At 49.4% G+C, this 14418-nt stretch overlaps 1 long non-coding RNA gene across 1 annotated transcript; it reads left to right on the top strand.

Moving 5' to 3' along the window:
- Window positions 1–3665: 3665 nt before the first annotated feature.
- LOC148715981 (uncharacterized) lies at window positions 3666–6173 on the top strand. The gene is made up of 2 exons (XR_015995729.1): window positions 3666–4816; window positions 5572–6173. It is a non-coding gene; the product is annotated as an uncharacterized LOC148715981 (long non-coding RNA).
- Window positions 6174–14418: the final 8245 nt, after the last annotated feature.

Below are 14418 nucleotides of genomic sequence, written 5' to 3' on the forward strand. Positions count from 1 at the left end.
TCCCTGCTCACGTATCCCATCTTTGCCAGGGCTCTCAACATGCCACCAGCGCGCGTTTTCTCGGATTTTGCAGGCATGCCACGCGGCCGTGCCTATTGTTTGAAACGCGCGCTTTGCGCGCCGTAATACCCATCCCGCTGGACTACAAGCTCAGTGAGTTTCAGCTTCCCTGCTCACGTATCCCATCTTTGCCAGGGCTCTCAACATGCCACCAGCGCGCGTTTTCTCGGATTTTGCAGGCATGCCACGCGGCCGTGCCTATTGTTTGAGACGCGCGCTTTGCGCGCCGTAATACCCATCCCGCTGGACTACAAGCTCAGTGAGTTTCAGCCTCCCTGCCCACGTATCCCATCTTTGCCAGGGCTCTCAACATGCCACCAGCGCGCGTTTTCTCGGATTTTGCAGGCATGCCACGCGGCCGTGCCTATTGTTTGAGACGCGCACTTTGTGCGCCGTAATACCCATCCCGCTGGACTACAAGCTCAGTGAGTTTCAGCTTCCCTGCTCACGTATCCCATCTTTGCCAGGGCGCTCAACATGCCACCAGCGCGCGTTTTCTCGGATTTTGCAGGCATGCCACGCGGCCGTGCCTATTGTTTGAGACGCGCGCTTTGCGCGCCGTAATACCCATCGCGCTGGACTACAAGCTCAGTGAGTTTTAGCCTCCCTGCCCACGTATCCCATCTTTGCCAGGGCTCTCAACATGCCACCAGCGCGCGTTTTCTCGGATTTTGCAGGCATGCCACGCGGCCGTGCCTATTGTTTGAGACACGCGCTTTGTGCGCCGTAATACCCATCCCGCTGGACTACAAGCTCAGTGAGTTTCAGCTTCCCTGCTCACGTATCCCATCTTTGCCAGGGCTCTCAACATGCCACCAGCGCGCGTTTTCTCGGATTTTGCAGGCATGCCACGCGGCCGTGCCTATTGTTTGAGACGCGCGCTTTGCGCGCCGTAATACCCATCCCGCTGGACTACAAGCTCAGTGAGTTTCAGCCTCCCTGCCCACGTATCCCATCTTTGCCAGGGCTCTCAACATGCCACCAGCGCGCGTTTTCTCGGATTTTGCAGGCATGCCACGCGGCCGTGCCTATTGTTTGAGACGCGCGCTTTGCGCGCCGTAATACCCATCTCGCTGGACTACAAGCTCAGTGAGTTTCAGCCTCCCTGCCCACGTATCCCATCTTTGCCAGGGCTCTCAACATGCCACCAGCGCGCGTTTTCTCGGATTTTGCAGGCATGCCACGCGGCCGTGCCTATTGTTTGAGACGCGCGCTTTGTGCGCCGTAGTACCCATCCCGCTGGACTACAAGCTCAGTGAGTTTCAGCTTCCCTGCTCACGTATCCCATCTTTGCCAGGGCTCTCAACATGCCACCAGCGCGCGTTTTCTCGGATTTTGCAGGCATGCCACGCGGCCGTGCCTATTGTTTGAGAAGCGCGCTTTGCGCGCCGTAATACCCATCCCGCTGGACTACAAGCGCGGTGAGTTTCAGCCTCCCTGCCCACGTATCCCATCTTTGCCAGGGCTCTCAACATGCCACCAGCGCGCGTTTTCTCGGATTTTGCAGGCATGCCACGCGGCCGTGCCTATTGTTTGAGACGCGCGCTTTGCACGCCGTAATACCCATCCCGCTGGACTACAAGCTCCGTGAGTTTCAGCTTCCCTGCTCACGTATCCCATCTTTGCCAGGGCTCTCAACATGCCACCAGCGCGCATTTTCTCGGATTTTGCAGGCATGCCACGCGGCCGTGCCTATTGTTTGAGACGCGCGCTTTGCGCGCCGTAATACCCATCCCGCTGGATTACAAGCTCAGTGAGTTTCAGCTTCCCTGCTCACGTATCCCATCTTTGCCAGGGCTCTCAACATGCCACCAGCGCGCGTTTTCTCGGATTTTGCAGGCATGCCACGCGGCCGTGCCTATTGTTTGAGACGCGCGCTTTGCAAGCCGTAATACCCATCTCGCTGGACTACAAGCTCAGTGAGTTTCAGCCTCCCTGCCCACGTATCCCATCTTTGCCAGGGCTCTCAACATGCCACCAGCGCGCGTTTTCTCGGATTTTGCAGGCATGCCACGCGGCCGTGCCTATTGTTTGAGACGCGCGCTTTGGGCGCCGTAATACCCATCCCGCTGGACTACAAGCTCAGTGAGTTTCAGCTTCCCTGCGCACGTATCCCATCTTTGCCAGGGCTCTCAACATGCCACCAGCGCGCGTTTTCTCGGATTTTGCAGGCATGCCACGCGGCCGTGCCTATTGTTTGAGACGCGCGCTTTGCGCGCCGTAATACCCATCCCGCTGGACTACAAGCTCAGTGAGTTTCAGCCTCCCTGCCCACGTATCCCATCTTTGCCAGGGCTCTCAACATGCCACCAGCGCGCGTTTTCTCGGATTTTGCAGGCATGCCACGCGGCCGTGCCTATTGTTTGAAACGCGCGCTTTGCGCGCCGTAATACCCATCCCGCTGGACTACAAGCTCAGTGAGTTTCAGCTTCCCTGCTCACGTATCCCATCTTTGCCAGGGCTCTCAACATGCCACCAGCGCGCGTTTTCTCGGATTTTGCAGGCATGCCACGCGGCCGTGCCTATTGTTTGAGACGCGCACTTTGTGCGCCGTAATACCCATCCCGCTGGACTACAAGCTCAGTGAGTTTCAGCTTCCCTGCTCACGTATCCCATCTTTGCCAGGGCTCTCAACATGCCACCAGCGCGCGTTTTCTCGGATTTTGCAGGCATGCCACGCGGCCGTGCCTATTGTTTGAGACGCGCGCTTTGCGCGCCGTAATACCCATCTCGCTGGACTACAAGCTCAGTGAGTTTCAGCCTCCCTGCCCACGTATCCCATCTTTGCCAGGGCTCTCAACATGCCACCAGCGCGCGTTTTCTCGGATTTTGCAGGCATGCCACGCGGCCGTGCCTATTGTTTGAGACGCGCGCTTTGTGCGCCGTAATACCCATCCCGCTGGACTACAAGCTCAGTGAGTTTCAGCTTCCCTGCTCACGTATCCCATCTTTGCCAGGGCTCTCAACATGCCACCAGCGCGCGTTTTCTCGGATTTTGCAGGCATGCCACGCGGCCGTGCCTATTCTTTGAGACGCGCGCTTTACGCGCCGTAATACCCATCCCGCTGGACTACAAGCTCAGTGAGTTTCAGCCTCCCTGCCGACGTATCCCATCTTTGCCAGGGCTCTCAACATGCCACCAGCGCGCGTTTTCTCGGATTTTGCAGGCATGCCACGCGGCCGTGCCTATTGTTTGAGACGCGCGCTTTGCGCGCCGTAATACCCATCCCGCTGGACTACAAGCTCAGTGAGTTTCAGCCTCCCTGCCCACGTATCCCATCTTTGCCAGGGCTTTCAACATGCCTCCAGCGCGCGTTTTCTCGGATTTTGCAGGCATGCCACGCGGCCGTGCCTATTGTTTGAGACGCGCACTTTGTGCGCCGTAATACCCATCCCGCTGGACTACAAGCTCAGTGAGTTTCAGCTTCCCTGCTCACGTATCCCATCTTTGCCAGGGCTCTCAACATGCCACCAGCGCGCGTTTTCTCGGATTTTGCAGGCATGCCACGCGGCCGTGCCTATTGTTTGAGACGCGCGCTTTGTGCGCCGTAATACCCATCCCGCTGGACTACAAGCTCAGTGAGTTTCAGCTTCCCTGCTCACCATGACGAGCTTTGCCCACCAAAAAAATTTATGCAAATTAGGCTAAGCCGGATCTGAGTTCCGCCTGGCAATTATTAACTGTAAGAGAAGATCTCAGTTCGCGCCCACAGCACGTTCAAGGTGTTGCGGATGAAGTTTCTGTAATTACATTTTGGCACTTTTCGGCGTCAAAATTGCATAGTTTGGGTAACCCAAAACCCTTAAGCTGACCTTTCTTGTCATAACACGAATGTTTTCCAGAAAGGGACACGCGGTAATGTCGGTGTCTCCCGTGTGCAGGCATTTTTCCAGGTAAAACCCTCGCGTGGAATCAACTCATGTTTAATTTAACGCTCCTTTTATCCGCACAATGTAAGCCAAAGCAATTTTATAGTTAAACGTAAAGATCAGAATATTTTCTTCTAAGGATGATAAATGATCGACGCTGAACTAAATTATACGTTGAAGAAAATGCAAAACGGCATAACATGTAAAAGAGGAAATTTGGAAAAATACGAAGTTACGGAAACCATGAAAATCTTCCATTTTTAAGAAAGGAAATTTTTATAATTCCAAGCTAAGTAAGCTTTTCTAGTGTTTCATTCTTTAAGGCTTTGTGTAGAGCGGGGCCTTTGTTTTATAAACCGTAAAACTTAGTGACAAGTCGAAAGGGCTCGCTCTTGGTTATGATACCAAAGAGTAGAGGGACACCACGGTGATCTTCCAGGTGTTTGATCACCGTCGCCGCTCGTGGTGCACTTCGCTACTTAGGTGAGCGAGATCGACGTTCTTCCTCTCTTTAATTCTGACAGCTGTGTGAAAGACCTGATCCTTACAATGAAAAACGGTCGATTGTGCTTTTTCAGTGGCGGCTTTAACGCTCGTCCATATTCAGCGCTTATCCTAAACATGCATGGCATCTCTAGCTATCTACAAGACACGCTGCGATGTATTATTCGTCCATGTTCAACACAACAACTGCGCTAGTGAGACAGAGAATCGAAAGATCACATTGTTGCGCTCGAGGCAGAGTGCGCTAAGTTTGCCAAGTTCTACAATGGACAACAGATCGTACGGCCTCCCGCAAGAATAAGGACAAGGTCTATCAGTTACAAGCAATGGATAAGTGGAATTGTAAAAAGTTTTAATTCGTCCGTGCATCGAAAGGCCGATGGTATGTAATTTTGCTCTTTTCCGTTCTTCACACACTCGAATAGCTGTTAAAATTTAATTTAATTGCGGGTTGTGCAGTCAAAATATAACGTCGCCCAACATGGTTTTCGCTAAACCAGTGTCTTCTGAGGCGCTTCCACCAAAATAATTTAGAAGGGAACAACAGCGCTAACCGATTTAATATCTTCTCAAGAACATGTCAAAGTCTATTAAAACGCAGAAATTAAAAGTAGCAAGAATTGGTGGTTCATGTTAAAAATCATTAAAGAACAGTTCTCAGTTTGGCTCGATAGTGCTGTCACTTTGCACTAGTTGTTCATAGTGACTTACTCATTACTTTCAGTATTTGTTCGAACTTTTCTTCGACGAAATAGGGGACATACAAGAAATCGCAATTCACCTCTAAAACAAAAATAATAACAAGCTCTTCTCCCAATTGGACACCAGATATGACTGCGTAGTAATAATTGCGTGGTACGCGAAGTTGCAGTGTGAGAAAAATGAGTGAGGAAAATAATTCTAAGTGCTGTACAGCGCGGTTTTTAACATAGATTACCTAGCTAAATGACCTGCTTGTCTTAGATATTTATGATAATATAGGAAGGTCCCCAAGGAATACTAATAACCCGGCGTGTAATTTTGTGATTGACAAAACCTGATAACTCAGGTTTATGTTTGAAAGGGGAAATCAATTAGTACATTTCACTCCAGAAGTAAATAATCTCTAAACTTTCGTAATTATTATTTTGGTTTCAGGCAAATGGTGTCGAGTTGAAAGATACTAAGTTCCTGAAACATACATCCAAGCTTTGTTAGCAGGCATGCCGAATGCTTTTATAAACGTGCGAGGGTAAAAATACATTTGCGGCCCCCTGTATGGAGAGAAAAATCCAAAGTTTTTTATTACAGGGATGGTAGAGTGAATGATGTTATTTCTGGTCTGAATCATCAAAGTTCTGTACCATTAGAGTTAAGAAAAGCTATCGGGGGAATATGGAGGTTGCTGCAAGTAGTAGCTGTTAAACTCTCAAGAAGCTTTACAGGCGGCCAATTAAAGAGCATGGGACAAGAAATCAAGCACGATTCTCACCCAGTAAACTAAAATGGTTGTTGGAAATTGAGATGGACGAGCAACCAGAGAATTTGAAGTAATCTGGTGGCCTGATCTTGTCTCAGGCACTAAAAATGGGAAACTGACCTTGCGATTTTATGTTCCTAAAGTGATACTTTGATTTCAATGATGTGTAGTACACAGTCTACTTGACTTGTTCGTCATGTTTCCATAAATTTAGTAGCTGTTTCTTGGCAGTTTTTGTAAGTTTGTTTTAAAAAACGATAAAATGTGTTTTGCATTTAGAGGAACAAACTTGTCTGTAGAAGGCTAAGATTAAACCCTGAATACAGCAAAATGACCCTGTAATATTAATGCAATTTATGTCTAGCTGGGCGCACTATACTCTGATGCCCTTCATTCTGTTGTAATCAAATTCAGAGGGAAAAAAAACACCTGGAGAAACTCTTAGAGGGATAATATCTGTGGACTTTCACCATTTCTATGGTCATCAGGAATGACAGAATAAAGCAGTAACTGTTCACAAAGTCTTAATTCACTTAACTGAAAGAATAATGAGTTGGAGGGAACTATAGATCATTTTTTTCCAAGCATCTCTAATAATTCATGATGGAAATAATAATAACATTGATAACAATAATAATGTTAATAATGATAATAATAATAATAATAACAATGATAACAATAATAATGATAATAATAATAATAATAATAATAATAATAATGATAAAAATATTTACAATGGTTAGAGAAATAATGTTCATTATCCTGATGATTATAATTCCTATGATTATTTCCATTAATCTAATCATTATTATTATCATTCATATTACTATTATGATTATTTCAATGTTTATCTATGAACAAAATAGTGTTATTGTTAGTCCAGCTGAATGAGTATCCAAGTGATTGAAACTGGGGCAAAAACAAATTAAGAAAAGACAGAAAAACCCCAAAAACTGTTCAGGACTGCAATTCTTGAGTTGGCTCATTGTGAAAGGTTTTGGGACTTCATTAAGCTAGTGCTGTCTGTAGTGGGCCCTGTGGCAAAGAGAGAAGAGTAGCAGCTGAATTAATAATAATAATACTAAGGACAATGATAGCACTGATTGACCAAAGTCACCCTATGACTAATAACTGAGATGATACGTGACAAACAGCATAAGCAACACACTTTTCAAAACAAAAAGAGCAAGCTAAAACTGCCATCAGATAAAAATAACTGTCCATAAAAGACTGACAGCATAGAGCTGAAAAAAAATAGGGACTGGTTCTGCCATCAGATAACAACAGTCCATAGACTGACCACCCAAGAGAAACAGAACAGATCGGTGGTTCTGCCATCAGATAACAACAGCCCATAATGGACTGACTACCCAAGAGAAACAGATCCACCTGTTAGTTCTGCCATCAGATAACAACAGTCCATGGACTAACTACCCAATAGAAACAGAACTAGGCAGGTGGTTTTGAATCAGAAAACAACTATTTAAGACCTCTGTACAATGTGTCTTAGAAAATCTTCTGCATTCTAACAATCTGTTGAAGAGACAAACTATCAGAAACACTTGAATTTCTATTTGGGGGGAGGGGGGAGGAATTAAATGAAAATCTACTTGCCTCAGCATGCCATCCTCACTGAGCAGCCTATTTCAATTTGAAAATGATGATCACAATCATAAAGATAATGATAATGATAACAATAACAAATCATTATTATTATCATTTATATTACTATTATGATTATTTCAATGTTTATCTATGAACAAAATGGTGTTATTGTTAGTCTAGCTGAATGAGTATCCAAGTAATTGAAACTGAGACAAAATAATCTCAAGAAAAGCCAGGAAAACCCCAAAAACTGTTCAGGACTGCAATTCTTGAGTTGGCTCATTGTGAAAGGTTTTGGGACTTCATTAAGCTAGTGCTGTCTGTAGTGGGCCCTGTGGCAAAGAGAGAAGAGTAGCAGCTGAATTAACAATTATAATAATAATGAAGACAATGATAGCACTGATTGACCAAAGTGCCTCTGACTAATAACAGATGATACGTGACAAACAGCATAAGCAACACATTTTTCAAAACAAAAAGAGCAAGCTAAAACTGCCATCAGATAAAAATAACTGTCCATAAAAGACTGACTTTATAGAGCTGAAAAAAATAGGGACTGGTTCTGCCATCAGATAACAACAGTCCATAGACTGACTACCCAAGAGAAACAGAACAGATTGGTGGTTCTGCCATCAGATAACAACAGCCCATAATGGACTGACTACCCAAGAGAAACAGATCCACCTGTTAGTTCTGCCATCAGATAACAACAGTCCATGGACTAACTACCCAAGAGAAACAGAACTAGGCAGGTGGTTTTGAATCAGAAAACAACTACTTAAGACAAGCCCTCTGTACAATGTGTCTTAGAAAATCTTCTGCATTCTAACAATCTATTGAAGAGAAAAACTATCAGAAACACTTGAATTTCTACTTGGGGGGAGGGGGGGTAAATAAATGAAAATCTACTTGCCTCAGCATGCCATCCTCATTGAGCAGCCTATTTCATTTTGAAAATGATTCAATCACAATCATAAAGATAATGATAACAATAACAAAATCATTAATAATAATGATAATTATAATAATCATAACAATAACTACAATGACAAAGTCCGTGTTAGTCTGGCCTCTACCTTGCAGAAAATACAGCCCACCAACTGAAGCTGAATTCTTTAAAGGCATTGTATTGCAATTGGTCATCGAGGCACGAACATTGAGGTACGAACATTGAGGTGGAAAAAAGGGTCTGTAAAATTGACTACATGCTGATTCGAGATCAGAAATCTGTGTTCGAAGCTTCTTCAGTTCCACTCCAAGGGAATTTACTCTGGCTGATCTTTCGGTAAGTTAGGAAGCGAGCTCTTCGGAGTCGTGACTGAGTTTGGCGCCAAAAGATAAATTTTTCGCGCCTTCGGGCTCAAAGTCTAGCGTGGCGGAGTTCACCAGATTTACGATAGTCATAAATCCCGCAGATTTAATAAGTTCGTCGGGGATTGTTTATTACGAAGAAGATAGACCAGCTATTAGACAGAACGTGAACACAACGTGAACGAGGTCGGGAATCCTGGCTAACCCCACTACTCCGAACGATGAGTTGGCCGGCTGAAGTTCCCGTGTCGCCACACTTTGGATTTCGTCGGGAAATATCTTAAATACATCGCATATGAAATATTTACGCAAAGGAACGTCACATACCTCTTTCAAAAGTAGATACCAATGCTTGCAAGGGTCAAGTGTGGCACTTGTAATCCTGCAAAGACTCTGCGTGGTTAAGTTAGCCGGTGGAAAGCCGCACGTCGAAAATCTGACTGCCTCTATGACTTCATTTCGAATGGTTTCGAAATCGAAAACATGATGCTTTTCGACATTTCGACATGAAAAATCTCGCCGAGGTTTAATATTATAATATTGGTAAGAATTTAACCAGGATACGAGGCCAAGTCGTGCGACCACCACAGGTTTTGTACCAAAACAATAACATCATGTACTACGATCGCAAAGCGTGAACACTGATCGATCCACCAAGTGACGCAATACTGGAAATTCGATACGGTTGTTATTCAGGTCGTACGGCACATGAAAATTGCGATATCTTTTGTTACTGTTTTATGGCAAACCAAGCGAAAGAATCATACCTAACTAATCGATAGAGAGGCTTTTCGAATACGGCGCCTCGCCGGTATTGCCTCTTCTGTGAAAAGGAAGGATCTTTGAAAGACTACGTGATTAAAAATGTCGTTATACGGAAACAGGCAGAAACAGAGAAAACGCAGTATTTTATGACCATTACGCGCACAACAAACTTCATTTCATTTCATGATTTTAATTTTCATCGCCAACAGATGACCCCGCGTTAACTCGCACGCAATCGCTTATCTCTCGTGGATTCGTGGGCGCTAATCTGTATAATTACATTGTGGTGTAATTAATGTGATGACATCCACCCAACGCCTTCTTCCCCAAACCTCGGCATCAGTTTACGATGCCTGCTGAGAATTTTTTTCTTGAGCAAAGCTCGTCATGTATCCCATCTTTGCCAGGGCTCTCAACATGCCACCAGCGCGCGTTTTCTCGGATTTTGCAGGCATGCCACGCGGCCGTGCCTATTGTTTGAGACGCGCGCTTTGCGCGCCGTAATACCCATCCCGCTGGACTACAAGCTCAGTGAGTTTCAGCCTCCCTGCCCACGTATCCCATCTTTGCCAGGGCTCTCAACATGCCACCAGCGCGCGTTTTCTCGGATTTTGCAGGCATGCCACGCGGCCGTGCCTATTGTTTGAGACGCGCGTTTTGTGCGCCGTAATACCCATCCCGCTGGACTACAAGCTCAGTGAGTTTCAGCTTCCCTGCTCACGTATCCCATCTTTGCCAGGGCTCTCAACATGCCACCAGCGCGCGTTTTCTCGGATTTTGCAGGCATGCCACGCGGCCGTGCCTATTGTTTGAGACGCGCGCTCTGCGCGCCGTAATACCCATCCCGCTGGACTACAAGCTCAGTGAGTTTCAGCCTCCCTGCCCACGTATCCCATCTTTGCCAGGGCTCTCAACATGCCACCAGCGCGCGTTTTCTCGGATTTTGCAGGCATGCCACGCGGCCGTGCCTATTGTTTGAGACGCGCGCTTTGCACGCCGTAATACCCATCCCGCTGGACTACAAGCTCAGTGAGTTTCAGCCTCCCTGCCCACGTATCCCATCTTTGCCAGGGCTCTCAACATGCCACCAGCGCGCGTTTTCTCGGATTTTGCAGGCATGCCACGCGGCCGTGCCTATTGTTTGAGACGCGCGCTTTGCGCGCCGTAATACCCATCCCGCTGGACTACAAGCTCAGTGAGTTTCAGCCTCCCTGCCCACGTATCCCATCTTTGCCAGGGCGCTCAACATGCCACCAGCGCGCGTTTTCTCGGATTTTGCAGGCATGCCACGCGGCCGTGCCTATTGTTTGAGACGCGCGCTTTGCGCGCCGTAATACCCATCCCCATGGACTACAAGCTCAGTGAGTTTCAGCCTCCCTGCCCACGTATCCCATCTTTGCCAGGGCTCTCAACATGCCACCAGCGCGCGTTTTCTCGGATTTTGCAGGCATGCCACGCGGCCGTGCCTATTGCTTGAGACGCGCGCTTTGCGCGCCGTAATACCCATCCCGCTGGACTACAAGCTCAGTGAGTTTCAGCCTCCCTGCCCACGTATCCCATCTTTGCCAGGGCTCTCAACATGCCACCAGCGCGCGTTTTCTCGGATTTTGCAGGCATGCCACGCGGCCGTGCCTATTGTTTGAGACGCGCGCTTTGCGCGCCGTAATACCCATCCCGCTGGACTACAAGCTCAGTGAGTTTCAGCCTCCCTGCTCACGTATCCCATCTTTGCCAGGGCTCTCAACATGCCACCAGCGCGCGTTTTCTCGGATTTTGCAGGCATGCCACGCGGCCGTGCCTATTGTTTGAGACGCGCGCTTTGTGCGCCGTAATACCCATCCCGCTGGACTACAAGCTCAGTGAGTTTCAGTTTCCCTGCTCACGTATCCCATCTTTGCCAGGGCTCTCAACATGCCACCAGCGCGCGTTTTCTCGGATTTTGCAGGCATGCCACGCGGCCGTGCCTATTGTTTGAGACGCGCGCTTTGCGCGCCGTAATACCCATCCCGCTGGACTACAAGCTCAGTGAGTTTCAGCCTCCCTGTCCACGTATCCCATCTTTGCCAGGGCTCTCAACATGCCACCAGCGCGCGTTTTCTCGGATTTTGCAGGCATGCCACGCGGCCGTGCCTATTGTTTGAGACGCGCGCTTTGTGCGCCGTAATACCCATCCCGCTGGACTACAAGCTCAGTGAGTTTCAGCTTCCCTGCTCACGTATCCCATCTTTGCCAGGGCTCTCAACATGCCACCAGCGCGCGTTTTCTCGGATTTTGCAGGCATGCCACGCGGCCGTGCCTATTGTTTGAGACGCGCGCTTTGCGCGCCGTAATACCCATCCCGCTGGACTACAAGCTCAGTGAGTTTCAGCCTCCCTGCCCACGTATCCCATCTTTGCCAGGGCTCTCAACATGCCACCAGCGCGCGTTTTCTCTCGATTTTGCAGGCATGCCACGCGGCCGTGCCTATTGTTTGAGACGCGCGCTTTGCGCGCCGTAATACCCATCCCGCTGGACTACAAGCTCAGTGAGTTTCAGCCTCCCTGCCCACGTATCCCATCTTTGCCAGGGCTCTCAACATGCCACCAGCGCGCGTTTTCTCGGATTTTGCAGGCATGCCACGCGGCCGTGCCTATTGTTTGAGACGCGCGCTTTGCGCGCCGTAATACCCATCCCCATGGACTACAAGCTCAGTGAGTTTCAGCCTCCCTGCCCACGTATCCCATCTTTGCCAGGGCTCTCAACATGCCACCAGCGCGCGTTTTCTCGGATTTTGCAGGCATGCCACGCGGCCGTGCCTATTGTTTGAGACGCGCGCTTTGTGCGCCGTAAAACCCATCCCGCTGGACTACAAGCTCAGTGAGTTTCAGCTTCCCTGCCCACGTATCCCATCTTTGCCAGGGCTCTCAACATGCCACCAGCGCGCGTTTTCTCGGATTTTGCAGGCATGCCACGCGGCTGTGCCTATTGTTTGAGACGCGCGCTTTGTGCGCCGTAATACCCATCCTGCTGGACTACAAGCTCAGTGAGTTTCAGCCTCCCTGCTCACGTATCCCATCTTTGCCAGGGCTCTCAACATGCCACCAGCGCGCGTTTTCTCGGATTTTGCAGGCATGCCACGCGGCCGTGCCTATTGTTTGAGACGCGCGCTTTGCGCGCCGTAATACCCATCCCGCTGGACTACAAGCTCAGTGAGTCTCAGCCTCCCTGCCCACGTATCCCATCTTTGCCAGGGCTCTCAACATGCCACCAGCGCGCGTTTTCTCGGATTTTGCAGGCATGCCACGCGGCCGTGCCTATTGTTTGAGACGCGCGCTTTGTGCGCCGTAATACCCATCCCGCTGGACTACAAGCTCACTGAGTTTCAGCCTCCCTGCCCACGTATCCCATCTTTGCCAGGGCTCTCAACATGCCACCAGCGCGCGTTTTCTCGGATTTTGCAGGCATACCACGCGGCCGTGCCTATTGTTTGAGACGCGCGCTTTGTGCGCCGTAATACCCATCCCGCTGGACTACAAGCTCAGTGAGTTTCAGCTTCCCTGCTCACGTATCCCATCTTTGCCAGGGCTCTCAACATGCCACCAGCGCGCGTTTTCTCGGATTTTGCAGGCATGCCACGCGGCCGTGCCTATTGTTTGAGACGCGCGCTTTGCGCGCCGTAATACCCATCCCGCTGGACTACAAGCTCAGTGAGTTTCAGCCTCCCTGCCCACGTATCCCATCTTTGCCAGGGCTCTCAACATGCCACCAGCGCGCGTTTTCTCGGATTTTGCAGGCATGCCACGCGGCCGTGCCTTATGTTTGAGACGCGCGCTTTGCGCGCCGTAATACCCATCCCGCTGGACTACAAGCTCAGTGAGTTTCAGCCTCCCTGCCCACGTATCCCATCTTTGCCAGGGCTCTCAACATGCCACCAGCGCGCGTTTTCTCGGATTTTGCAGGCATGCCACGCGGCCGTGCCTATTGTTTGAGACGCGCGCTTTGTGCGCCGTAATACCCATCTCGCTGGACTACAAGCTCAGTGAGTTTCAGCTTCCCTGCTCACGTATCCCATCTTTGCCAGGGCTCTCAACATGCCACCAGCGCGCGTTTTCTCGGATTTTGCAGGCATGCCACGCGGCCGTGCCTATTGTTTGAGACGCGCGCTTTGCGCGCCGTAATACCCATCCCGCTGGACTACAAGCTCAGTGAGTTTCAGCCTCCCTGCCCACGTATCCCATCTTTGCCAGGGCTCTCAACATGCCACCAGCGCGCGTTTTCTCGGATTTTGCAGGCATGCCACGCGGCCGTGCCTATTGTTTGAGACGCGCGCTTTGCGCGCCGTAATACCCATCCCGCTGGACTACAAGCTCAGTGAGTTTCAGCCTCCCTGCCCACGTATCCCATCTTTGCCAGGGCTCTCAACATGCCACCAGCGCGCGTTTTCTCGGATTTTGCAGGCATGCCACGCGGCCGTGCCTATTGTTTGAGACGCGCGCTTTGCCTGCCGTAATACCTATCTCGCTGGACTACAAGCTCAGTGAGTTTCAGCCTCCCTGCCCACGTATCCCATCTTTGCCAGGGCTCTCAACATGCCACCAGCGCGCGTTTTCTCGGATTTTGCAGGCATGCCACGCGGCCGTGCCTATTGTTTGAGACGCGCGCTTTGTGCGCCGTAATACCCATCCCGCTGGACTACAAGCTCAGTGAGTTTCAGCCTCCCTGCCCACGTATCCCATCTTTGCCAGGGCTCTCAACATGCCACCAGCGCGCGTTTTCTCGGATTTTGCAGGCATGCCACGCGGCCGTGCCTATTGTTTGAGACGCGCGCTTTGTGCGCCGTAATACCCATCCCGCTGGACTACAAG

The sequence above is a fragment of the Stylophora pistillata genome, unplaced genomic scaffold (assembly GCF_964205215.1).
Source record: "Stylophora pistillata unplaced genomic scaffold, jaStyPist1.2 SCAFFOLD_376, whole genome shotgun sequence".
NCBI classification, from domain to species: Eukaryota; Metazoa; Cnidaria; class Anthozoa; order Scleractinia; family Pocilloporidae; genus Stylophora; species Stylophora pistillata.